Consider the following 26,527-nt stretch of genomic DNA (forward strand, 5'->3'; position numbering starts at 1 on the left):
AAGTTAAGGCAAATGGTAGACTCGGCGGTCTGGTAAACTGAGGTAAGAGAGGCGGTATAAACCAATTTCTTTCTCCAAGAGAGAAGAAGCAACCATATTTTGTGATACGATTAATTTTCAGGGCCACTTTGCGTCTACAAGCACTGGATATGATAATTATACACACGTAATAATCCAATCAGATAAGGATAGCTATAGTCATCTAATCACGTAGATTATATCCGATAAAACGGTCGACCATTATATCAGCAGCATCTACAGCAGTAATTTCTCAGTCTATTGCACGAACCGGGCCGACTTTTCTCCTGGTGATGTAAGAAATGGCGTGAAACAGGTTCAAGTCATGTTATTTGAAGAGGACGGGGAGGAGATCATCAAGAGAGCTCGTCCATGCTTTTATGCCGTGTCTTGGGCTTACTTTCGCACTAAACGCTTTTGGGGGAAAAAGATAAATGCATCCATTGTTACGATAAAATAATCAGATTAGACTCACGTTATGTTAAACGGAGATTTTACTGAAAATTCGACCATTTCGACAAAGAAATAATTTAATCCTGCGTTAGTTCCATGGCGTGTTTTGTCACCCCAACTTTGCTTAAGTGCTCATAATTCCTAGTTGGCAACTTGCTTTTCCTCCCTCCCAGTAATCTTTGAGGGTATGGCACACGTGGTCAGGCGCAGTTATATCTCAGTTTTTCTTGGAAGTAAACATCGCTTTGTCCTTCAGGGGTGTCCAGTCATCCCAGTTGACTAACATATACATGATTTTATGGTTTCTATATTTTTGCATTTTCGCAGTGAGAATGAAAATTTGTAGTTATAAGCGCATATTATGTATCATTAGGCTATTCTGTAATCTATAATATAAAATTCAACTGTCTGTTTAAATGTATGTATGTATGTTTGTATGTCTCGCAAAAACATTCGACAGAGGCGACGGATTTTCACGAGATCGGTATCATTTTGAGGCTCGAACCTTCGGACGACAAATATAAAAAAAATGGCTAAAACATCAATTCATTCACCCTCAACCGGGTACTTTTCTATCGAGAGGGGTCGCTTTTTTCGCCGATATTTACGAAAGTCATCGCTACTTTTCGATTGTCTAGCCTTAATTTGAACCTACGTCACTTCTGGTTTGACGATGGGCGCAGCAGCTAACGCATCACTTTTTTTTTACTTTCTTTTTCTTCTTTCACGGTACGAGCCTGCCACCACTTTTTTTTTTTTTTTGCTCAACCAACACCCTTATACACACCTTCACTTTCTTTTCCGCCTTCGCGTCACGGGTTTGAGCCTGCCTTCCTACTACAACTTTTTTTTTTTTTTTTTTTTTACTCAACACACCCGAGCAACGCCGGGCACCCAGACTAGTATTAGATATGAAATTAATATGTTTTGGTATTTTCTTTATCATAAGTTTTCATGAACTTATTATTTTATTTACTACTTATTTACTCTTTCAGTCTTGTAAATATGCATTTAGCTAATGTTATATCTTAAGTTTTCCTTAGTTTTGTCATTTCTTTTATTGTATTATTTTATATTAATATCAACAAGATACAAAGGATTCAAACTGTTTAACAGGGAATGTAGATATATCCTAAACCAGCAGGATAACTATACAGGGTGTCCACAAAGTCTGACTACATTATGTAGCCAGACTTTGTGGGCACCGTGTAGATTATGTAGCCAGACTTGTTCTTTGCTAATAGAGTCAGATGGTTTTGTGGCCAGGTTCGAATCTCCCAACCAGCTTTAATCATAACTCCCTGCATTGATAGATTCCTGAAAGGATGAAACATTAATGTCCATAGGTATTTAAAAAAATTATCATAGTAATATATATATATAGGGTGCCCATAAAGTCTGGCTACATAATCTACACGGTGCCCACAAAGTCTGGCTACATAATCTACACGGTGCCCACAAAGTCTGGCTACATAATCTACACGGTGCCCACAAAGTCTGGCTACATAATCTACACGGTGCCCACAAAGTCTGGCTACATAATCTACACGGTGCCCACAAAGTCTGGCTACATAATCTACACGGTACCCACAAAGTCTGGCTACATAATCTACACGGTACCCACAAAGTCTGGCTACATAATCTACACGGTGCCCACAAAGTCTGGCTACATAATCTACACGGTGCCCACAAAGTCTGGCTACATAATGTAATCAGACTTTGTGAACACCCTGTATTTTACAAAATAATAACGCTATAAACTTTTTTTGTATCGGTGTGTATAAACACCCCCCCCCCCCACGAGACTATGTTTGGAACACCCAGGTGACTAACGCAGGGTTAAAAAATATATAGAGAAATGTGTTTATAGAAATCATAAACAAATAAATTGTCTTTATTGTCATGGAAATATCAACTACAGTGAAAACGGGATGGGCAAGAAATTGTAAAAGGAAAAACAAATTAAACACAAAAATACACCATCAAAACAAGAGCTTTACAGGTTTCATTCGGATCAACCAACGGCTTCAGAAAAAGATGAAGATTTCAAATTTATTAGAATAGCAGCAAAAATATAAGAAAAAAACCCCGTTTTTGATTATTTGCTCACGTGTTTAATTTATTTTTCATTTTCTCTCTCTCATACACATATACTTATATATGTATGTATATTTTTGTGGAAATGTGTTTGTTTTTTAATCATATTTCACCAATCCTTTAATTTATGAAGCTCAATATAATTACAGAGCATATAACAAATAACTGACGCAAGTCTATATTCCAAATTTAAAGATTTTGACCATCTTACAATTTATTCCTTTAAGTACGTTGACATGTACTACTCTATTCTGAGGAGTTAAGGGCAGATAGATTCATGGATTGATATCATAATTAAATGAATGATTTTGCGCTACGAAACAAGTGCTATCAAGAGTAGTGTGTGTCAACATACTTAAAGGAATAAATTGTAAGATGATCAGCATCTTGAAATTCAGAATATAGTCTGTTATCGTTTATTTATTTTTTTTTTATATACGTATGTATATTGTAGTATGGAAATCCATTACCGACAATTATCTCATAACATTATATGCACGAAATAATTTGTTTTTTTCAATTTTCTTCCTTTGAGGATTGTAACGCTGGGTATGGGGTAGTTAAACCAGCTGCCAACATTGCCCTGCCTTTTATTGAAACCAACCGAGAGCTCTTTTTAGTATCCTCGTTGTTCCCTTAAGTGCAATTGTCTGGATCTCTTTTGCACTTGGTTCACCAGGAATATTAGTTAGGTAGGACTTTAGGTTCTTCTTCATAAGCCCTGTGGCACCTATAATAACTGATATGATTGATATCTCCTTAAGATTCAAGTTTTTTCTTTCTTTTTTATGTGTGTGTGTCGTAGTGACATAGAATTAAAACTCGTTAATTATTTTTATTTGTTCTTGTGTTAACTTGTTTCTCCCTTCTGTATCTTTTTACATTCTGTCTTCATAATCTTTCATTCAAAGATATATCGTGTATTTTTTCCTCATTACATATGTACACGTGTGTTATAATCAATAAAGATACATCTTCATCTTCAATGTATTACCACCTAATTGTATTAGACAGACAAGCGCTTCAAGCGGAAGGGAGTTAAAAACTCGATTTATTTTTACAGATGATGTTTCTAATAGTTAGTCCACGTTTAATTAAAATATTAATATTTATATAAACATTATAAATACCGAATAATGTCTTAATGGAAAGCCTTGCACTATCGCAATTATACAGGGCTCAATGATAGAAGATGTAGGAGTATATATATATATATATATTAATGGCTAAATACAGACCAAAAAGCATAATGAATTAAAAAATTAAAATAAAGGTTAGCTAATCAGGTGTCCTTCCTCACTTATCAAAGCTGAATCGAGGAAAATACGATTTAAAACAAACAAAAAAAGTCATGAATATGATGGAGGTAGGGGAAAAAAACAGAAATAAACGGGGGGAAAATTACATAGAGACTAAATTAAGTCCTAGAAGATTTTCTTTATGCTTGCAAAGAGAAGGTCTCAAAGACTAAATAAAAAGAGTCTAAAAATTTTCAAATCATAGGGAGAGTGCGACTTACTAAGGATCGTAAATATGTCAGCACTGAAATTCGTGGCACACGCATGATTATTTATAAGATGAACTTAAATCGCAGAACCATACGTATTACTCAGAACATCTGAGGGTGAAAAATTTGCATAACGAATCTTTGAAGGCACATGCTGTTTCAAACGAAAATCTAATCTTTGCGGTGTTCGCCTAACATAGTGCGCACTGCAACTACATTTAAATAAATACTTAATAGAATTATTATAGTGGGGGGGGAGAACATCTTTGCGAATAGACGGCAACATAGCCCTGGTTGAAAAAACAACACGCGAATTCGATGCAAAATAACACCGTTGCACAGACAAAGAAATTTGCTTAGCAAATCGGTCACTGATGTTACCTAGCCAAGGTAGACGTAGGTACACAGGACATCTATTAGCTATAATTTCTTTGGGTTTATGAAAATTGGAAACTTTCTTATTGATAGTAGTTTCAACAATATCCAAGGGGTAACCATTATTACAAAGTATCTTAGTGATAAATTTGAGTTCATCATCCAGATTAACTTCAGAACAAATCATCAAGGCCCTATGTGCTAAAGTTTTGATTAAATTATATTTTTGGTTTACAGGGCAAAAAGGGTCCCAACGCATATAGAGACTCGTAAAAGTTGCTTTACGATAAACAGAAGTAAGAAAACACGAGGATGTCTTAGACACAAAAACATCCAAAAACGGAAGAGTAGAATTCGTTTCCTTATCTACCGTAAACTTAAGGGCTGGATGAACGTTATTAAGGGACACAAAAAAAAAGCATCCGCATTCGTCTCGTTGTCAAATAAGTAGAAAGTGTCGTCAACGTAACGGAAATAAATGTCTGGTTTGCATAAACCAGACAACAGACCCTCTTCATGAAAACCCACAAAGATATTAGCTAACGCTGGTCCCAATGGGGAACCCATGGCCACACCATCCGTCTGTCTGTACATAATATCGTTGAAACTGAATTCTACCGACATGGTGGCGAATTTCATCAATTCTACAAAAATATCCTTATCCAGGTAATAAGCTACATTTTCCTTTTTTTTATTCTGAAATTTCCATATTTAAAACTGTGTGTGTGTTTTTTTTTCACCTCTCTCCACCCGAGCTGCCTACTGCGTCAATTTATTTTTCTTTTTTTCCTCGCTGCTATTTTTAATTTTTTACGGCTGGAGGTTGCTCAATATCCTAACTGTACCACCTCTCTCCACCTGTCTTTGACAAGGGGGTGTCCATTCCGATTACTGTTCTTACCATGAGGAGTTTGGAGTGTCTATTCCGAAAGCGGTAAGGTTGGGGGTTGGGCAACAACAACAACCGTACTTTAATGTTTTTCGAGGGGGTTGCACGCCTCTACCGGGCAACGCCGGTTCACAGGTACTGCTAGTAAAATAAATATGCATATATGTTGAGTGAAAAGGGAGTATAAAGTTGTATGGTCGCCTTCAGCCTTAATCACCGCCTCGATACGAGTATGTCTTTTCCACAAGCGCTGATGAGAGCTCGGCGAATGGCGGAAATTAGGCTGGCTATAGTGTTGTGGGGGTCATGTTGGTGATGTTCTTAACGTATGACCAAACGGAGTAGTCCAACGGGTTTAAGTAGAGTAGGAAGGACCAGTGAGAGAAGGATGCAAAGTCGTAGCACTTCTTCTGAAGCCAAGCCTGGGTCTCTTTGGATGTGTGAGTCAGCGCCGAGTCCTGCTGCCACACCCAGTGTCTGCCAGCAACCACCTGAACTGCACCAGGGGATCACCACACTCTTCAACACATCTAGGTACACTTTGGTGTTTACTTCGAAGATGTGAGACGGCATGATATAGCCCTCACTCGAAACCACACCAAAAACCATAACCGTGGGTCGTCCAATGCGTTGAACTGTGCCGTCAAGCGTTGGACCGTCCAAATTTGCATTTGACAGTGCTATCAATGTTCCTTCGTCATAACTTGGATCAGTAGAATGCATAAGTTATAAAGCGGCGCATCTCTGATTTCGCTCGTTGAACATTGTGTAACTTTCACACATGATAGAAGGCTCCTATCGCTCTTGGGATTTGTACACAGCTGGCTAACTAGTAGATAGATTGTCTGCAACAAAAAAAGAAAACAGAAAACCGGTTTTCGTCAAACGGAAATGGAATCATATCGTCTTTTTAAGGGCGATAATTTTACCGGTCTACTCTGTAGAAGAGTAATACTTTATGCTAAGTGGAAACCGTTATTTTCCCTGGTGTAAAATAACGCAATTTCTCAACTAGGATTTAATAAAGGGTTAAAATGAGGTTTTCAGACTTAGTCTAATGAGCTACTAAATCTTCTGTTATGATTGACTTTATACGTAAGAAGTGTGCATGTGTGGTGGTGGTGGCTGTCAGTTTTCAATACGATTATGTGTATTTATTCTTCCTCCTACAAAGAAGCATGGGTGGGACACAAGATTAGTCGTTTAATGTAATTCATTCTTCCCCCCTAAGGAGCCACTAACTAAGGTTATAGAAATAGCTTTGATTGAACCCGTTGGGATTCCCCAGTAAGGACGCCTCAGACGACCGACAATGAATCAATCTTTTTCTTTAAGGAGGAGATAATGGTTGGGTGGATAATATCATAAAATTGACAAAGAACATTTTGAATTTTTTTCTTAGCCAGGGGCGAAGAAACAATAGGATTTCTTCGTAGCTGAATATGCGAGTATTTCAAGAGTTGCTTTAAAAAACTTTACATGCTTAAAATACTTGGCGGGAATCGAAGAGAAAGATCGGTTGTTTCATATGGGTAATCCAACTCGCCGGAGCTTTTATCTACAGTTTCATACTGCCAAACTTTCACAAAGTGCACTCGCCTAGCTATAACCACTATCAACAATTTTCCCCACTCTCTATCTGTGCCTAAATTTAAACGCAAGTTCAATGACCAAAGCTTTTTTCCTACAACTGCCTGCCTGTGGAATTCTGTTCCGCTAAGCTACTTTCCGGCTGACTATAACAGTTTTCAAGTCTAATGTAAACAAATTCTTGCTCAAACTGCTCAAACTTCTACCCGATTTCCATCACCATACACGCACTAACCCTTATCCTCGAATGGCCTTCGGGCCTTGATAAGTGATGATTCTCTGTAAAAAGAAAAAAAAAGCTCCCTTCGCTCCAAAAGGAGGCCCTTTGGAAGGTTATAAAAATAGTCGTGATCGGGTCCGTCGAGTTTCCTCTGTAAGGGCACTACAGACGATAAGCAGTAAACGAATATCCCTTCCTGATGGAGGAGGTAATGCCTAGGATTACCACCTGAAACTGAGTATTTTCTTTTTCAAACCTATGGTAAATTTAAAGTGAAGACTAGAGACCAGAGAGCCCAATTATGTAAGTATTTTAAAGAGGATGTCTGTCAGTGGCTGTACATATTTAAAGAACGAATGGATATGGAAGAGTACTCTTTTTGTAAAAAGTATGATAGTTTTAAAATGATGTGCAATTTTGGCGGTAAAAAAAAGATAGAAAACGTTTACCTAATTTTACTCTATTGTGGATTCATGCACTGATAATCCCCAATGGCGGATGTTTATTGAAAATAAGTTATGTCTCTCGGCTCGCAAGTCAACAACCATCATTTGTTATTGTTAGAGCATGGGATCGCAGTAGCAGGACGTAATTTAGGTAAGTGGGACTTTTTTTTTTTGTATTATCTACATCACATTTATATAAAATAAATATAAATGCGTACAGACGACATAATAATACCCCATACTACACCACTTGTTTCATGCTCTTACAAATAACAAGTGAGGGTAATCCCATGGCCTTTGTATGGCCCACGTACCAACTATCAAACGAGATCAATCACTTCATAACTTCTAAAGTGTCAAAAGCTGTGGTGCGATAGAAATATGAATACGTTTGTGTTGGAAAATTCTAATATATCGAGTTCGCCACAATATAGAAATGTGTTTATAAAAATAATAAGCAATTAAATTGTCTTTATTGTCGTGGAAGTATCAACTGCTGTGAAGACGGGATGGGCGAGAAATTGTAAAAGGAAAAAACAAAAATTAAACACAGGAATAAATCATCAAAAACGAGAACTTTACAGGTTTCATTCGGGTCAATGAACGTCTTCAGAAAAAGATGAAGATTTTAAATTTCCTAGAATAACCGCAAAAATATAGAAAAAGCAAACATCGTTTTTGATTTCCTTTTGTCTTTCTCTCTCTCTCTCTCTCTCTCTCTCTCATACACACATGCATAAATATACTAATTATATATATATATATATATATATATATATATATATATATATATATATATATATATATAAGAATAAAAATTACAATAAGTTTACCAAGGTAATCAAAATGGTAAACTTAAAATATATTATAAATATTAAAGAGTTAATATTTACAAGTAAAATAAACTCAGCCAGATGTAAAAGCTCAATAAAACCGAAAAGGAAATAGAGCTTATAATATGAACAAATGATTAATAAAACATGTTAAAAGACATCTTGAAAAAGAGTTAAAAACATATTTAATTTTAAAATTAAATATGTTTTAACTCTTTTTCAAGATGTCTTTTAACATGTTTTATTAATCATTTGTTTTATATATATATATATATATATATATATTAACAACAATTACCTCATAACATATGTGTATTAAATGATATGTGTGGGTGTGAGTGATTTCATGCTAGAAACCCAAATAAGCAGGTTGAATAACTTGTTAAATTTTTCTTTCTTTTTTTTTTTTTTTTATTGTTGTTTCACTCCAAACAAGGCACACGGCTATTTAGTTGTGAGGGGTTACTATTTGGGACCAGATTTGCGGGAATACTATTTATGAAGTTGGGCAGTAAGATGTCTGTTTACATTACACTTGAACTTCTGCATGTCAGTAAAGTCAGAGAAGCAGGAATTCCAAAAGTGCAGCAGTCTGAGTAAAAAAAAAAAAAGAAGCTATACGAGTAGAAGGCCTTACGGCATCTAGTGATCTATACAGTGTAGGGGTGGGATTTTGCTGCTTTTCAGGTTTGTCGAGGAGGTACTAGTGCTTTCTCCTTTCTAAATTTTATACATTCTGTCCTCATAGCATTTCATTTAATGATATACCGTGTATTTTGTTCTCATTGTATATGTACATATGCGTGCATGATGAATGACAGTACATCTTGGGTGTATTACAACCTAATCGTGTTAGACAAGTGTTTCAAACGGAGCAGAGTTAAAAGCTCGAATTATTATTTTACTTTATTGATAGATGACACTTCTAATAGTCTACGTTTAATTAACATCTTAATATTTATATAAACACTTAATACCGAATAATGTCTTAAAGAAAGTCATTATCGCGATTTTGCAATGCTCAATGACGTACACACACACACACACACATATATATATATGAAAGAGAATAAATGACAAAAATTTATATTCCAAAATTCATGATGTTGAACATCTTATAATTTATTCCTTTAATTCAGTTGACTTATATAATTTTTGACAGTATCTGTTTCGTAGCGCAAAATCAATCAATTATTATATTAATCTTGTATCAATCTTATATCAATTTTGGGCTACGAGGCAGATACGTTGTCTTAAATGAATTCGAAAGAAATCCTTCATTCTAAATGAAAAAAAAACACATGCTTTTGACTTATCTATAAATAATCTGAAATTATATATGAAAATTTAAATTATTGACGAATCCTGTCATTGTTCGTACTAATATTCATTCAATACTAATTTTGATAGTCTTGATTTTACATAAAAAAATACAAGCATACTTATTGTAGAACCTCGGGATACGGCATTAAAAATTAGTAAAAAAAAAAAAAAAATACAGTACACATGTATCTAATCAAATAAAATTATAAATAGCACCATAAGGAGGGGGCAAATACCGTAACTAGAGGCCGGAAAACATCGTATTCCACATCGTAACCTGAAAAAACGTATCCTGGGGGGCACTGTATCCCGGGATTCTACGGTACTTTCCTTTTTTAAAGGTAAAGTACCAAAAAATAAACTATTATATATTATAAAGCATTTCCATACATCTGTTCGACAATAGCTAAAAAAATCTGGCGCCAAAATGATTCCGTTTTATTTACTTTGTAATTGATATGCAATATGTTGACGTTAATGGAGATTATTGTTCCTGATTTCAATATATATTTGACATTTTATCGAATAAAATTTGCTCAGAATATTTTATTAATGTATTTATTAATTTCATTTTTTTTTTTTTTAGTTCAAAATTTTTAAAATTATGAATAAAACTTTTTCATCGTAAGGTAGTGCTACATGACACGGTCGCGAACTCTTTAATAACATTAAATTTTTTTTAATCTATTAAAAGTTAATTATTGATGTAATACTATTTTCACCCTTTTTTTACTGGTGATAATCAAGTTAGTCTTCTTCAACTAAAACGCAATCTTACATAATAGAGTTAAACAGCACACACACACACACACATATATATATATATGCCGTATATTTCGGCGTATAAGACGACCGTCAGATAAGACGAGATACGAAATTGTAGCAAATTTTCATAAATTTATCGTATATCGGTTGTATAAGACGACTGTTAAATCACCAAAGCATGCACGTAGAATTCAAGGTCTGACATTTATATCGGTTGCATAAGAAGACCCCCAATTTTTAAAGATGATTTTTTTTTTTTAACTTTAAGGGTCGTCTTATATGCCGAAATATACTTATATACATACATACTAGTGATGGGACGCTTCCAATATTTGTCCCAATTCCAATTACCGATTTTGTTTTCAATTACCGATTCCGATTCTTTTAAAATGTTATATTATGTAGTTGATCTAGTTTCAGCATTTTTTTTTTTTTTTTTGCGCTTCTACACTATTGGGACGAAATTTTTCAGTCGACAAATGGAGTTTTCAGCTAAAAACAATCGTTTCAACTGATTTTTTTTGTCAATTCTAATAAATTACGATGGTAGCGTCCAAATTATGGAGTCGAAATGACCTAACTACTACTGAATTATTTTTTAAAAAATGCAACTTTGTGTTGGTAGGTGAAAAATTGCGACCATCTTGTTTAAATCGAAGCGGAAATCACCTCCTTTTGAACTTACCTTGTTTTACGATCATTTTCATCAAATTCTATTTTTTTTCTTTAATTTTCGTAATTTGGGGATATAATCATCTTAAAAATACGAGGAATACGTAGATACCATTGTTTTCATGTGAAATTCAATATTACGATTTCCGAAATTTCGTCCTAATAGTGTAGAAGCGCCTTTTTTTTTTCGGAAGAATTACATGCGAAAATGTAATGAAGTAATTTTTATTACCCATTCACTAATTTGATTCCTGGTGGCCTGAAGAATCAATATTGCAGTATTACAATTACCATAACCTACCTGGAGTCATACGGAATTAGATTAAAAAAGATTTGTAAGTTTATATTTAATAGTTTTTTAGTCGACCTTCTCTTCGCAGACTCCAAATTCGTCTTTCCTTTGTATAATATATAAACGTGTTTCCATATGTTAACTATCTTATTTACGTTATGTATATTTTTATGCCTCATAAAATACTCTAACAGGAGAAAATTGTTTTTTTTTTTAACCAGGTAAATGCTAAATACTTGGAACATAACGCAAATATACAAACAAAATGCTATTTTATTTACGTCATGTGAATTTTATGTTTCATTAATAGAACTATAACAACAGCATATTCTTTTCCTTGTTTTGATTCTGAGTTATGTATCCATTGATATCTTATGTGGCTCTCGGCTGATCAATTGTATCCGTGTCAGATATATACTCGAGAGTTAAAACAATCAAAAGAATATGCTGTTGTCATAGCCCTATTCATTAAATATTCTAACAGAAAAAATGTAATTGTTTATTTTAACCAAATCACATCAAATAATTTTTTTTTAATAATGCGAGGCAATGAGCGTGACTTCTTATAAACAACTATAAAAAAGAAAATCAATATTTTTTGTATAGTCATGTGTATACGCAGTCATACATCATTGCCACTTACGTACACCAGGAAGACGGAGTTTTTTGTTTGTTTGTTTTTTTCAATCACGCAATTGTACGTTAAAGATCCTAAATTTTCAAACGAAACCAAGAACGCTCTACCTAGAATTTTTGTCAAGTGTGCTTTGATTTCATAATCCAAATAATTTATTTTACGTATTCACAATGCGTGTTTTGTTCTCGCTTACCAGAATAAAATATTAACAGATTACATTATATTTACGAATACTATATAAACTTTTGCTCATCTTAAAGAAATTTGATCTTTCCAAAATGCGAATACCGTGACAGCATAGGTTCACACATAATTTTCTCTTATACATTTTAAAAAGAAACTTAATGCGTTTTAATCGGCAAAGCAATATTTTTTTATTATTATATGTCCGTTTGTTCATCGCAAATACAGGGAGTAACGATAGAATTGTCGCTATAGAAAAGACGACATTATTCCATTTCCGTTTGATGAAAACCGTTTTTTTTTTTTTTTTTTTTTTTTTTTTGCAAACCATGTACTAGTTGACCAGTTGTGTAGAACTCCCAAGAGCGGTAAGAGCCTTCTATCATGTGTGAAAGTGACACAATGTTCAAAGAGGGAGATCGGAGATGTGCCGCTGTACAACTCATGCTCTCTACCGATCCAAGTTATGAAAACAGGACCATTGTTTTCAGGGTGATAAAAACAAAGTTTTCGGCTACGGTTATCGTCTTTGGTGTGGTTTTAAGCTAAGGCCACACCATACCACCTCACATCTTCGAAGTCGACGTGAAAGTCAACACCAAAGTGTACCTGGATGTGCTGAAGAGTGGTGATTCCCTGGTGCAATCAAATGGCCCAAATAGACCCAGGCTTAGCTTCAGAAGGAGTGCTACGGCTTAATACCCTCCTCTCACTGCTCCACTCCTCCCTCAATCTGAACCAGATGGACTACTTCGTTTGGTCATACATCGAGAACATCACTAACATGATGTTGCACAACACCAAAGCCAGCCTGATTGCCGCCATCCGTCGAGTATTCGCCGAGCTCACGCTGGCGCTTGTGGAAAATGTATGCTCACAGTTCCGGACCCGTATCGAGGTGGTGATTCAGGCTGAAGGCAGCTACATTGAATAGATGTCAGCTCTACTACATAAGTTATCTGAATTGATTGCTTTCAATAAAAGTTTTAAAATAAAGCTGTGGTGGGGTTTTTTTTTGGGGGGGCGACAAATTTATCACTCCACCTTTACTAGGATAATCAGATTAACTCTTCTCGAACAAGTTATATTTCTTTTTTTTTTTTATCAAATGATTTTTTTTTTCGTAACGTAGACTTGCGAATTATGCTAACTTTACGACTTTATAAAACACCACCGACTGCTTTAAAATACTGATTTTTAAAACCCCGACAACAAAATTATAATTGTTAATAGTCGCTTATGTAATAAATTCTGAATATCTCACATTCGTTTATCTTTAGATTTATATTACTGCTGTCGCAACAAATATCTACATTCTTGTACAAGCTGCATGCGACTATAATCTATTTACGAACATTGATGACATCGTAACTATTAACTTAGACACGTATAGAATACATAACCACACACACGTGTGTATATATATATATATATATATAACATGGACTAAATTTCAACGGATACTTGATAACGGCATAAAATTCCTTTAAAAAGCGACTGACGCTATTAAAAGTCCAAAGAAAAACATTGAGAAAACAAACAATAGGAAATAAAATGTTTAGCCTAGATACGAATGGTTTAAACATGTGCAATAGGACATCACCTCATGAATAGTAGGCATCATGAAGATAAAAACCGGTTTGCGACGTGCGTTGTAAATGCAATTGATTTAAAACGAAATCGGGCTTCGTTTTAAGTCGAGTCATCCAACAAATACGCAACTCACTTTGTTCTTTATCAACTAAACAGAAATATTTTCCCTTTTACCGATAAGCATTTTAAATTTGTTAAAACAACTATTTATATCACCAACTTCTTGAGTGTTCGTTAGTGAAAAGTATTTTGGTGCGTGATTGAAGTGACAATTAAAATGTACTACTCTGTATAGAGATTGGACTCATGGTATTCAGATTATGACAGGTTTGTGTTTAATACACACTTCTCCCACTATTACACCCCCCCATTTCTTGTTTCATTCGCCTTTCGTTTCCACTTAGTAAGACTTAACACAACCACTGTACCATGAAATTTTACCATATAAAAAGATGGAAAAACCTAAACCCTTTCAATAGTAAACGTCCTTATTTATTCAGATTTGATTCAGTTTACGTCAGAAGACCTTATTAGTAGGTAAAAAAAAAGTTATTACGTCTTACTGACATGGGATTTTTTTTTCAATTCAAAAGGTGTGTGCGTGTATATATATATATATATATTAGGCATTACACTCGCAACCAAACTGAAAGGTTACCGAGCAGTCGTCCTGACAACCCTACTCTACGGCTGTGAAACTTGGACGCCATATAAAAGACATGAAAAACAGCTGAATGGCTTCCACCTCAGATGCCTCCGTAATCTTCTCAACATCCGCTGGCAAGACAGAATTCCTGACACAGAAGTCAGGAAGCGCGCGGGGCTCCATACCATCACCACCATAATCCGCAAAACCCAGCTCCGGTGGGTAGGCCAAGTCTATCACATGCCTCACGGCCGAATCCCCAAACAACTCTTCTATGGGGAACTCAGCCAGGCAAAGCGGACTGAAGGAGGCCAAAAGAAACGATATAAAGACTGCCTGAGAACCTCCCTCAAAGACTGACATCAGCCCCCAGTCTTGGAAGAGTCGCGCTGCGGAACGTTCTGCCTGGGAGCCGACAGGGCAGAGGATCAACGCATGACCCACGACCAGCAGAAGCGCAAGATGCGATTTGCTTTAAGTGTTCTATTTAAAATTGTTAATTAATAAATTTTAAACTATAATTATATTGATAACATATTTAATTTAATTTATTTGGAATTATTATTCCAACATCGATTTTAAAAGTTTTTAGAGTTGCTTGCCCCTAGAAACTTCCGAACATTTCATTTGTTTATTATTATTTAAATGGCTATACAGAAATCGGTAATTTTTTATGTGATCCAGCGTCGTTTAACACCTTAAAAAAAAAAAAAAGATCTACTGTCCCCCTCTAAATTCCACAATTTACACTTTTCTTTCTTTTTACACGTTAATCTCATCGATTACAAACTTCAATTTCTAATTTAAAAAAAAAGGGTAAATTTTTACAACGTGACCCAGCGTCGTTTAACCCCCTAAAAAAAATTAAGACCTACTTTGGAGGGGGGCTGATACGTTTAAGCAGTCTTTATAAATAGGCTGAAAGAAATTTTGAAAAAAAAAAAATTAACATTTTAGATTGGGGGATCACTTTTCTATATAAATTTAACGTAAAATGAGCACTCACGTTTTTGCCACAAAGCGTTCAACGAGACATGTCATCTCTAGTATTTTTTCAAGTTTGGCGATCGATGGTTGGGCGAGGACAAAACATGACCAATACAATTTGTTTTTTTTTGTTTGTGGTGGGGGCGGGAATCACATTTGAAACATAAAATAACGATAAATTTAATTAATTTAATGAGACCATTCTATACTTTCACCTAACAATTTTATAAACAAAACGAACCCCAAAATATGACAAATTCAATTGGGGGAGGGGGTACATTAGAAACATAAAATGACGAGAAATTTCATTTAATTGTTTTTGGAATTAATTTTTGGTAGATCTTCATTTTCTTTAGAGTTCTGCCTATTCAGCTATTTTTTTCGATCGAACGGGCATTCGCTGCTATTTTTATTGAAATAAAAGTTGCAAGGATTTATTTTTAATTTTATGGGGGGGGGGGTCTTTCCCGTGCTCAATATCCGGAGTAAAGTTTCTTCTTTTTGTATTCCTTCTGCGGAAATATCTGGTGGAGAGGGTATCACGTACTTTTTAGGGGGGGGGAACGATTACATTTACATGTTTTACTCCGTTCTTTTATTTTTGGAATTGTTGTGGGGGTGTCCATGTTGCCCAAAATGAAAATGATTAGTATAGCAGGTGTGTTCCAAACGGAACTTAATGTCATCCCAGGCAATATAGGCGGACTAAATCCGCACTATTCTGCTTATCTTATATCTGCAGTATTCAAGGCGACTGTTGTGAAATTTATATGCTTCACCCTTGTTTATAAGTGGAAGCTATAAGATTTTTGCTTTTAAGAAATGATGGTTTGAAATCGAAGCCAGAGTACGTCAATATATAAGAAAAATCTTCGCCCTATTTAAAAATCAACAAGAAATTCACATGATTTTATAAACAATAAAAATTAAACAGTAAAATTATCTTTGACTTCGTAGCGTAACGGTTAACGCACCGGAATACATATGGTTTGGTGTTCGATTCCTAGAGAGAGACGGTCAAGCTACGCTAAGGAGAGGTGGCACCTTGAAATATGCATGTTACGGTTTTAAAATTGAAACATAAATAAAAAAAATTATCTACGTCCAAATAAAATATGGGCGATCTTCTAAGAAAAAATCTCCAAGATGAAAACGTTATTTAACCGTTTTATCGTTTTTAAAAAATATACAAGAAAAAAAAATACATACATACAAGTTGTCCCAATAAAATGTTAACACTCTTTAAATTATCTCAACTTGCTACATGAATATGCCACCCAACGTTTCCAAGAGATGTTTAAGAATAAAGAATGGTACTTCCAGTAGGATGGACCACATTGCCACTATCATCATGGCGCAACAACCTATCTTTATGGTCACCTGCCAAACAGATGGGTAGGACGAAGAGTAAGTATCAGTATCGAGTACTATCCACGATCAGCGGATTTTACCCCCATGGATTTTTTGGATGCGGTGAGGAGGCATTTTAAACACAAGGTTCACACCAAAAAAAAAACAAAAAAAAAAACAGCTACCATGATAGAGTTGATAGCAGCCATTGAAAGAGGATGCGCCAGCATCCCAACTGAACTGATAAAGAACGTTTGGGATTCAATCAGTGAGCGTTGTCAGCTGTTCATGGACCACAATGGCCAATAATTTGTTTCTACATTTGTTCACAGTATTTTGATGTATTAAACTTTTCCTTATAATAATAAATGTTGATTTTTATAGACATTTAAAGATTGTATACATTTTATTGGGACACCATATATATATATATATATATATATATATATATATATATATATATATATATATATATATGCTAACAAGACCCGTGTCCTGAATTTGCCGAGAAAAATATAATTGAAAAATATAACTATTAGAGTATTGATTAAAAATAAACAAAAAAGAGATCGTTTCACTGTAACAAAACAGGATTTGTTAGATAAGTATCCACTGTGTTTTATTAAAAAGCATAAAAATATGAGTTTACTGCCAACTGGCCAAGTATTAGATTCTCATTTTGCACTAAATATCTACGAAGCGATGATTCCCACACTATAATAAAAATGTTTAAATTGTTTTGGAAATTCCTTCTTTGCGAATATTTTTTCATGTAATAAACCAAATAGAATCTAAATTTAGTATTCAATTCTGAATAAATAGTGAAATCGCGTTATTTAACATGTAGATTGTGAGGAAGAAAAATAACTGTAATTAAAATAAGATAATCGAAAAACTTATCGACGCAGACGTCTAAAGTTTTCACGAACATTCGTTGTTTTTCAAAACTGCGAATATGAAGCGTTTGTTAAGTATGCTGGAATAACCGACCTTTGTCTAGTTTTTATTCTGTGAAAAATGAGCACAAAGTGAATATGATGACGGTGAAAGTAGATAAATTGTAGCGAGTAAAAATGGATGACACCTTCTCGTTGTAAAGTGTATTTTGGAGAGTCCAGTATCCCTAAGAAAATGTTATAAATATTGAAAGAAGAAATGAATGGACGATTTCTGGAAACACGCTTAGGTTAACTGGATTGCGAAACAGATTAGCATGTAAAAGATTTCGGTTATTATCCTATCATGCCTAAATACTGGGGGATCGACTTTATATAAAGAATCATCTTCTAATACAATGAAGCTTCGTTTTCGTTTTCTCTTAGAAGAACTGAAAAACACACAAATCAAACTTCATCAGCAATTTCTAAAAGTAGATTTATTGAAGTTTTCTTTCCTTTAGATCGAAAAGAAATTGTGATTCAGAGTTATCTATATATTAATACGATAGCGTGTCTGTTATTTTCTGTGTTATGCTCACATCGTTTAATTGTTATGTAGTTCCATTTTTTTTATAAATATTTTTACCAAGAATTCCTCATAAGTTTTGGTTTCGGTTATAGTTGAAGTTTATATATATATATATATATATATATATATATATATATATATATATATATATATATATAAGTTTGGGATTCGGTTTTGATTCAAGCTGATGAACCCATATTATATAGACATTTTTTATTTTTGAAATCGCAACTTTATGATAGAACACAGGTCCCACTAGTTTACATTATTTAACTAGTAGTGATCGCAGTGGAAGGTCACCACTTATCAAGGCCTAGAGGGTACTCTAGGATAAGAGTTAAGTGTTGGGTAGTTGGCGAGACAACAGAATCAATTATGGTGGAATTTGGATTAGACACACATCATTTTAGAGGACGGGTCAATAGGAATTTCTTTAAAGACGATCCTGTTATATGTCGTCAGTCGGGAAGACAAACAGTTCTGCGAAAGTAACTGCCATATTGACCATTTTAAATACGAAGAATATATGTACGCCATATTGTAATCATATGTAATTAACGCTTATTAAGAGAGCTCTTGATATGACCTTAAACTATATCCGATGATAAGGCCCCAGCTTGCGAGCTTTGGGGAGTGTGGAGCTACACTTTAATTGCCATTCCTCCCAAATCCACTCTGACCCGGATTGGTAGTACCTGTTAGGGTCTTAACTATGGGTTAAATAGAAACTGACTTGAATATATATATATATATATATATATATATATATATATATATATATATATATATATATATTCTATTAAAAAAATCTTTCTTCAAAATCACTGGATTCGGCATTAAATAACCTGAAAAAGGTTGATATGCCGTAAAACAAAAACAACCAAATAATTAAGAGGCGGTATTTTCGTATTACATGGCATTAAAGTCTGGCAAAGATGAAATGTCAGTGTCACATTGATCCATTTTCATGTATGAATCGAGACATCTATTGGCTGTAACAGGAAAAGTGGAATAGGCAAAAGCGGAAATTGTACTTGGTGGAAAAGTGTGGGTGAAGCCATCCAGTCCTCGTTGTACAACACGATGGGGAAGAGGTACTATAACTGATGTACTCTCCAAGAATTCTGTGGTTGTAGACGGAATGGCACTCACATCTTGGACGTACGAAGAGTTTCTTTGCCGACAGAGGAGGAGGTTGAAGAAGTTTTGCAAGAAGAACCGGTGCGACGGTCGCACCGCGAACGAAGACGTCCGGTATGGATGGTGGACTATGAGACCGATTATTGATCTTAAAGATCAAGGGGGCGTGTAATTAAAAGGCATTAAAAAATCAGTACACACCTGTTTCTTGTGTGGTTTTATGCAGACAAAAATAAAATAAAAAGAAAATGGCTGCCTTTCTGGTTTACTGCTAATCCAACTAATCGCTTTATGCAAATGAGATGCTGCTGATTGTTGTATAAAAGCCTGACTTTTATGAAGACTTATGCGATTTAGGATTTGGTGATAGAAGGAGCGGGTCTTCTGAGCAAAGTTGTGTTTTTGCAGTTGGAAGAAATTAGACAGCAGAGTGATGGGATTTTTTTTGTTGTTGTTTATTTTTATTTGAGACATCGAAGCCAAGAGGAATTTTCACACACACACACACACACACACACACACACAGCACTTTCATCCCTGTGTCAGCCTTGATTATAAGCTACCAGGCCACTTTTTATGACTTCGCAATTCGGAGTGTTCGTTTTAATTTTCTTATCACTTTGTTTTTGCTGGGGATGGGACATTCTACCGGATGCTGAACATTCTCCCATTAGTTTAGTTACTGCAACCGAGAGATCTTTTTAAGATTCTAACCGTTCCTTTTAAGTGCTATTGTTTGTATTTCTTTTGCACTTGGTTCACCGGGTATATTCTCCAGATAGTTTTTGAGATTCTTTTTCATTAGCCCAGTTGTTCCTATAATGACTGGTATGATTGATACCTTATTAAGATTCCAGTTTCTTTTCATGTCGTAAATAAATCCTTAGTATTTTATTTTCTCCCTCTCTGCTCTGTTAAGGTCAGCATTATTAGGGACGCTTACTTCAACTAGATTTGCCATATTCTCCTTGTCCCATATTACTACGTCAGGCCTAATAGCCCCATTTTCTAGGTATGTAGCTGTAGGAATTTCGTAGTCATAGTGAATGGTGTATGACTTATTTCGAACTGTTGTTTCTGGTAAACATGTTTTAGAAAGCAAAATGAAATAACATGACATTTTTTAGTGTTGCTAGTTAGCGGGAGCTTGAAATTAAATAATTTACTGTTATAGATATCTTCAAGGTTTGTGCGATTACTTGATGTGATTTTTAACCTGAAAACCGTTCATAGATTAGGACCCGATCAGAATTTAATCTAGCATTTCCTTTTCGTAATAGTAAATGAGGACATGATGTTAATACGATAATACGCCCCGGTTGCATAGATTTCTACAACGTGTGACCTTATAGAAATAAAACGAGCTATTATGTCAGCGAAACGTGATCGGCGGCATCCCATGTTTAAGTTTTCTTTTTTGTCTTTCCTTGTACTCAGCGTTTCGGACGTTTCTCATGTTTTACTTCGTCGAGACGTTAATTTATTTTTCGGACAACAAATGCTAAGTCACAAGAGAAGAGAGAGAAAAAAAAGTGCAGAGAAAAGAAGTTTTCATATAAAAGTATATCTGGACTTTTGTATCCAAGTTATGTTGTTGGTACAAAATATATTCAAGCAATGTTGGAAGAAGAACAAAAGTTAAAGTATCCATAACACAGTATATCTGCACTTTATATCTAAAGTACGAAGGCAGAAATAAGTTTTTTGTTTGTTTTTGTTTTGTTTTTGTTTTTTGCATAAAGTCAAATTCAGTCGCTGAGTCTACAAAATTTGAATTCAATAAATTTTTATATGTAGACGATAACCTTTCGTCTTTGGTGTATTATGTTTTTATTCACCAATGCGTGTATAAACCATCAGACACCTGTGTCATGGTCGATAATCCAGGTTCTAGTCGTCTGCTGAGGAGACCACTCGAAAGCCTATTTCAATTTATAGTAAACTAGTAAGGAAACCCGACGTTGCCCGGCATTGATTGAGGAACAACGTACGTTCCACACTTCCAATACTTTTATTGTCATCAAAATTAGTGAAATCACCCATTTGTCAATCAAATAGATTGATTGTCTGCTCTAGTCGGGGACCCACCGCGGTGCACAAAGAGAAAGCTTCACATGCCTCCCCGCAGTGATTTAGTCCACAATACATTGTAGTCTACACTGCTCTGGACAGAATCGATTGTTAATTTTAAATTTTTTTTTATATAATGGCTTGATTTAAAGTCCGGCCAATACGGAAGAAGGGAGTAAATATTTTTTGACGCAGTTTCTCTTTAAAAATCACCAAAAAAAATCAAGTAATAATCTAATCAATACGAAATTTTCACCGATTAAGTGAAAAATTTATAACTGTGTACTTTTTTCATAATCAATATTTTTATGCATTTTTATTGCCTACAACCCCCCCCCATCCTTTCTTTATATATGTTTAAAATAATCAGCCGAAACTGAACAAAATATATTGTATTGTGGGAAGGGTGAGGATTGTAGATAAAACAAACAAAACAACTGTGCACTATCAGATTTTAAGGTTGAGAATCCGAATTTTGAATGTGTTTAATTTTCATGTTTTGAAGTGTGAAAATCGTTAAATGTGGTAATAATAACTATTATCTTTCAGATTAGCAACAAAAATTTTTTTTTTCAATTATTTTTAAGAAAAACACTACTTTTAAATCTTTGAAAAATAAATTAATAATTTTCTTTTAGTAAGCCTAATATTGCTAATATACCATTAAATATAAAAATTCTTTGAAGAATCGATGCCAAAAAAAAAAAAAAAAATTGCATCGATTCTTCAAAGAATTTTTATATTTAATGGTATATTAGCAATATTAGGCTTACTAAAAGAAAAAAAATCCATAAATAATTGCACATTTTGTTAAAAATAGGATAACTTCTTTCGGCAATTTGTTGTTACATGATATTACCTCACATATAAGGCCTACACAGTTGTTCGTATTTAAAACAGTTGTTATCTTCCCCGTTTCCTTTTTGCTGTGACTTGCACTTGACTTTGTTTAAAGTGTGGGGGGTTGCATCTACGACACTCTCTCATCCAGAAACAACTGATCTTGAAAGTCAAGACGACCAAACCTGATATTAGATGCAGGAGTTGTTTCATCCATCTGGTCATCCATCTGGTACTGGCCAGCCTCATCATTGCTTAACTTCAGGGATTATGTAGGCAACATATATATATATATATATATATATATATATATGTGTGTCGCTTATGGAAAAAAAGTAAACCCTTATAAAGTTTATTATTTACTTAATCGCCAAAACAAACAAAAATACATCGAAATTTACAGGACTACATGAACCGAGTCCTATCAAGGCTACCGTAGTTTCTTCTAAACTGTCATTAAATCTATATGGCGAAATAAAAGATAGAATTATTTGAAATTCAGGTACTTATGTTATGATATTTTTGAATATTCTTATAGCAAATCATCTTGAATTTTATTTAGACAAAAAAAATAATTAGTTAAAAACCTTTTAAAAAATATTCAAATACATCGAGACAAAAATGGCGGTGAATGGTGTTTTTTTTTTTAAATAGAATTCTAAATTTTCAAAAAGAGTAGAAAAAGTTTTATATTATTCTGTTTTATCAGAGAACCTATTGTTGATTTAGTACGCCGGGCTCTTTTGCTTGTGTCTCAAATGCATTTGTAATGTAAGGCTGTATAAGCGTGTTAACTTTGCTCAAAATTTGACTGTTCCTTCCTTCATCGGATTTTTTTCGATTATCGATTTTCAATGCCTATCGGGGGCATTCCGATACAAATCTATCTCAGAACACCCCCAGACACATTAAGTACATTTGTGTGAAATTTAAAAAAAAATCGGTCCAGCCGTTTCGAAGTCTATATGTTACGAACTCACAAAGTTTCTTTCATATATATGTAGAGATGTGCATTAGAAAAAAAAGAACGATTCCGGTAAAATAAATCAGAGCGACAGAAACAATATGGTAACGTTGCCGGCCAACCAACATCTGAACTTATGAGAGCAAACACCAAGATATGTGGTGTGGTCCCTGGCCTTGCTAGGGTCAGTTTGGATGGCGATAGTATCTTTGTGTATTGTCTAGAACCGTACCAACATTTAATATAAATTGGATATAGAGTTATGTTTTAATGAAGGAAGAAAATAAAACATATATTTGTGGCATGCATACATATAAAATGGAAGTAAATGAAACATTGAAAGAATGTAAGGGTCACCAGTTACCAAGTGCTAGTTAAAACCATGAACAGAGTGTTATAAATGAAAATTGAGAAAGCGAAATATTATGAAACAATCTTATATAAAAGGTACGAATATAAAAAGTTACTTTCAATCATGAAAATGTTCATTCATGCAAACTTGTGTTTGGATAATGAAGTTGAGTTAGTAGTTACAAGGTTTAGAGGTGTGTATATCAATATGTTCAGTGTAAATATGCGTTTGCAAACAATATGCATATGTGAGTATTTGGCAGCATGGCATTGTAGGTGCGTTGGTTTAACTTGTTCTTGTTAGTGCGTGTGTAGCTGTTAGTAGCAGTTGGTTTCTGTTCGCCTGACTGTCGTTACTGTGTAAGAATATGTATGCAAGATAAATGCGGTTGGTATGTGAGTCATAGATCTTTTCGCTTTACTCTTCCCAGCGAAAGGCACGAGGGTGTTATTGCGCAATGTGTTGGGTTCTTCCGTGCAGATCGGCCGGTGAAGTCTGGTTTAGGCTGTTTATTTATTCATTTAAAAGGAGTTTCTAGATTCACGCCGGCTTACGATTTTGATATAGACTTGTAACTTTTGGAGAGAGGGTTGAAATTACATTCATTGGATGAAATTACTTTGAGTTAACACGTTCCTGTGAAAACTAACTAACCTTTATGAGTGAAGAAGAAAGCGAATCCAAATGAAGCGAAAAGAGGGTAGATCTTAGAGGCAATTGTTTTTTTTTACGTTCGTCGGAATTAACTCAAAAGAATAAGCGAATGAAAAAGAAATGGCATAAATAACTTTGTTTAAATGTAAAAACTGCTGTAAAAAATCGGGAAACAACTACAAAAAAAAAACAGCGAACGTGATGAATTTTTTTTTTTTAATTGAACGTAAAAAATGGCATAAATAGCCCTGTTTCAATATTAAAACTTTAAAAATCGAAAAAAATATATATATCTGATATCTAAGCGCGAACGTGCAATCTTAAGATAACGACGCTGTCACTATAACGACTGGTTTATGATCGCGTGAGCGAAGGTAGGTCTTTTTTTATATTTAAACTAATTCAAGAAAGAAAGTTTTTTTGCGCATGCGTGTTTGGCTAAATTGTCATACAATTTTTTGCGCAGGCTAAATTGTCAAACGATTTTTTCTACCCCTCCCTGTTGAAAAATGTGCCCAGTTGAGGGTGAAGGAATTAATGTTTTTAGCCAATGTTTCGTTATTTGTCGTCCGAAAGGTTGAGCTTCAAAACGATACCGATCTCGTGAAAATCCGTCGCCTCTGTCGAAAGTTTTAGACACACATATAAACATAGGTACATTTAAAAGGGTTTTGCGCTTTATATTATAGATGAAGCAACTATTAAAAATGCTTTTATTATTGATATAACAGGTGAAAACTAGCAAGTCTACTACAGCCTGAACGGTGTCTACTTCAAATGTGGAAGATCTTATATTCCCTCTCTGTATTTTCTTGCCCTAATAAAGATGTGCTGCTGATATGGTCCGCCTTACCTCTAAGTGCGGGAGGACTAGACGATTGCCGACAACAATCCGTGACGAGTTACTTGACTGGTTACGTAATTGCATCATACAAAATTGTTCCTTTGTTTTTCAGTTCTTTACTCGTAAAACCAAAGTTCCTATTCATATAAATAATAATGGTGCCAAACAGTCTGTGTGTGTGTGTGTGTGTGTGTGTGTGTGTGCATGGTTTTTTGCTTGTATGACCTCACAGCCGCCATTCTATTGCACTGGAGAAATGTGTACTTTAAGAAATGTTTGTGAGAGAGGAGGGAAGTTGTTTATTGGGGTAGTTTTTATGGTCAGTTTGCGACGTTAATTTGTGAGGGGAGGGAGATGAAAAGAGTGCTGAAAAATGTTATGGTTTTAGAATTTATTATATATCTTCAATCTAAACCAACAGATCGACACTGGAGTATTATTATTTCTGAGCTACAGGCAATTCTACGCTTAGTAGTGCGTGGAAGACGTACTCACCTTGTAAAGAGTCACACTGACAAAGACACACTGATGTGAGCAAATGCGCGCATACATAAGTGGATTTGCTCGATCTTATACTTACACAAATCTTGTTTTGAGAATATTTTGGCCGCGTTTCTAAATACACACAAACTAATATATATATATATATATATATATATATATATATATATATATATATATATATATATGTGTGTGTGTGTGTGTGTGTGTGTGATAACTAGCACACATATACATAAATATATGTACATAGCATAAAAGAACTTGTATATAGGTAGTTTTTATTAATATTATTGATTACATACATACATACATGCATACATACACATGCATGTCTAAGCACAAAGTGAATAGTCCTTAATCCGCGGAGTTTCGAAGAAATACTTTCCTTCTCATCAGAGGGTAGGATTTAGCAAAATGCGGAATCGGATTTTGCTTGCAAAAGTATTTAATGGAACTACAAGTAAGTCATAGATCTTACTTGGTAACAAATAGTGAAACAGAGGGAATAGGGGGGGGGGAAAGAAAAAGTTGATTTCACATGAATGGATGGTCTGGTGAAGAGTAAAATATCCAATAACGGTAAAATCCAAAAATCCAGAATCCAAAAAAGTTGGTTAAATTTCCATTTCCACAAGTAAAATCCAAGGGAATCGCGTAATTGGAAGATGGTCCAAAGTAATCCAAATATATATATATATATATATATATATATATATATATATATGTGTGTGTGTGTGTGTGTGTGTGTCAGTCACATGCAGCACTGTTTTATTGTATCACAACTCATCAGTGCGGCTAGACTGGCACCTTTCCCTATCC

At 34.5% G+C, this 26,527-nt stretch overlaps 1 protein-coding gene across 2 annotated transcripts in view; it reads left to right on the plus strand.

The window, feature by feature from the left end:
• LOC145277658 (monocarboxylate transporter 12-like) overlaps positions 1 to 26,527 on the plus strand; it is a 186,837-nt gene that overhangs the window by 29,248 nt on the left and 131,062 nt on the right. The window contains exon 1 of one of the 2 annotated variants that reach the window (XM_080129292.1): positions 7,629 to 7,746. The exons of the other annotated variant lie outside the window; for it this stretch is intronic. The gene's annotated coding sequence lies outside the window, so the exon portion shown is untranslated. Of the gene's footprint in view, positions 1 to 7,628; positions 7,747 to 26,527 lie in introns of those variants that run through there. 2 annotated transcript variants of the gene reach the window in all.

Source organism: Euprymna scolopes, chromosome 6, assembly GCF_053919585.1.
Source record: "Euprymna scolopes isolate OS-2025 chromosome 6, ASM5391958v1, whole genome shotgun sequence".
In the NCBI taxonomy this organism is placed as follows: Eukaryota; Metazoa; Mollusca; class Cephalopoda; order Sepiida; family Sepiolidae; genus Euprymna; species Euprymna scolopes.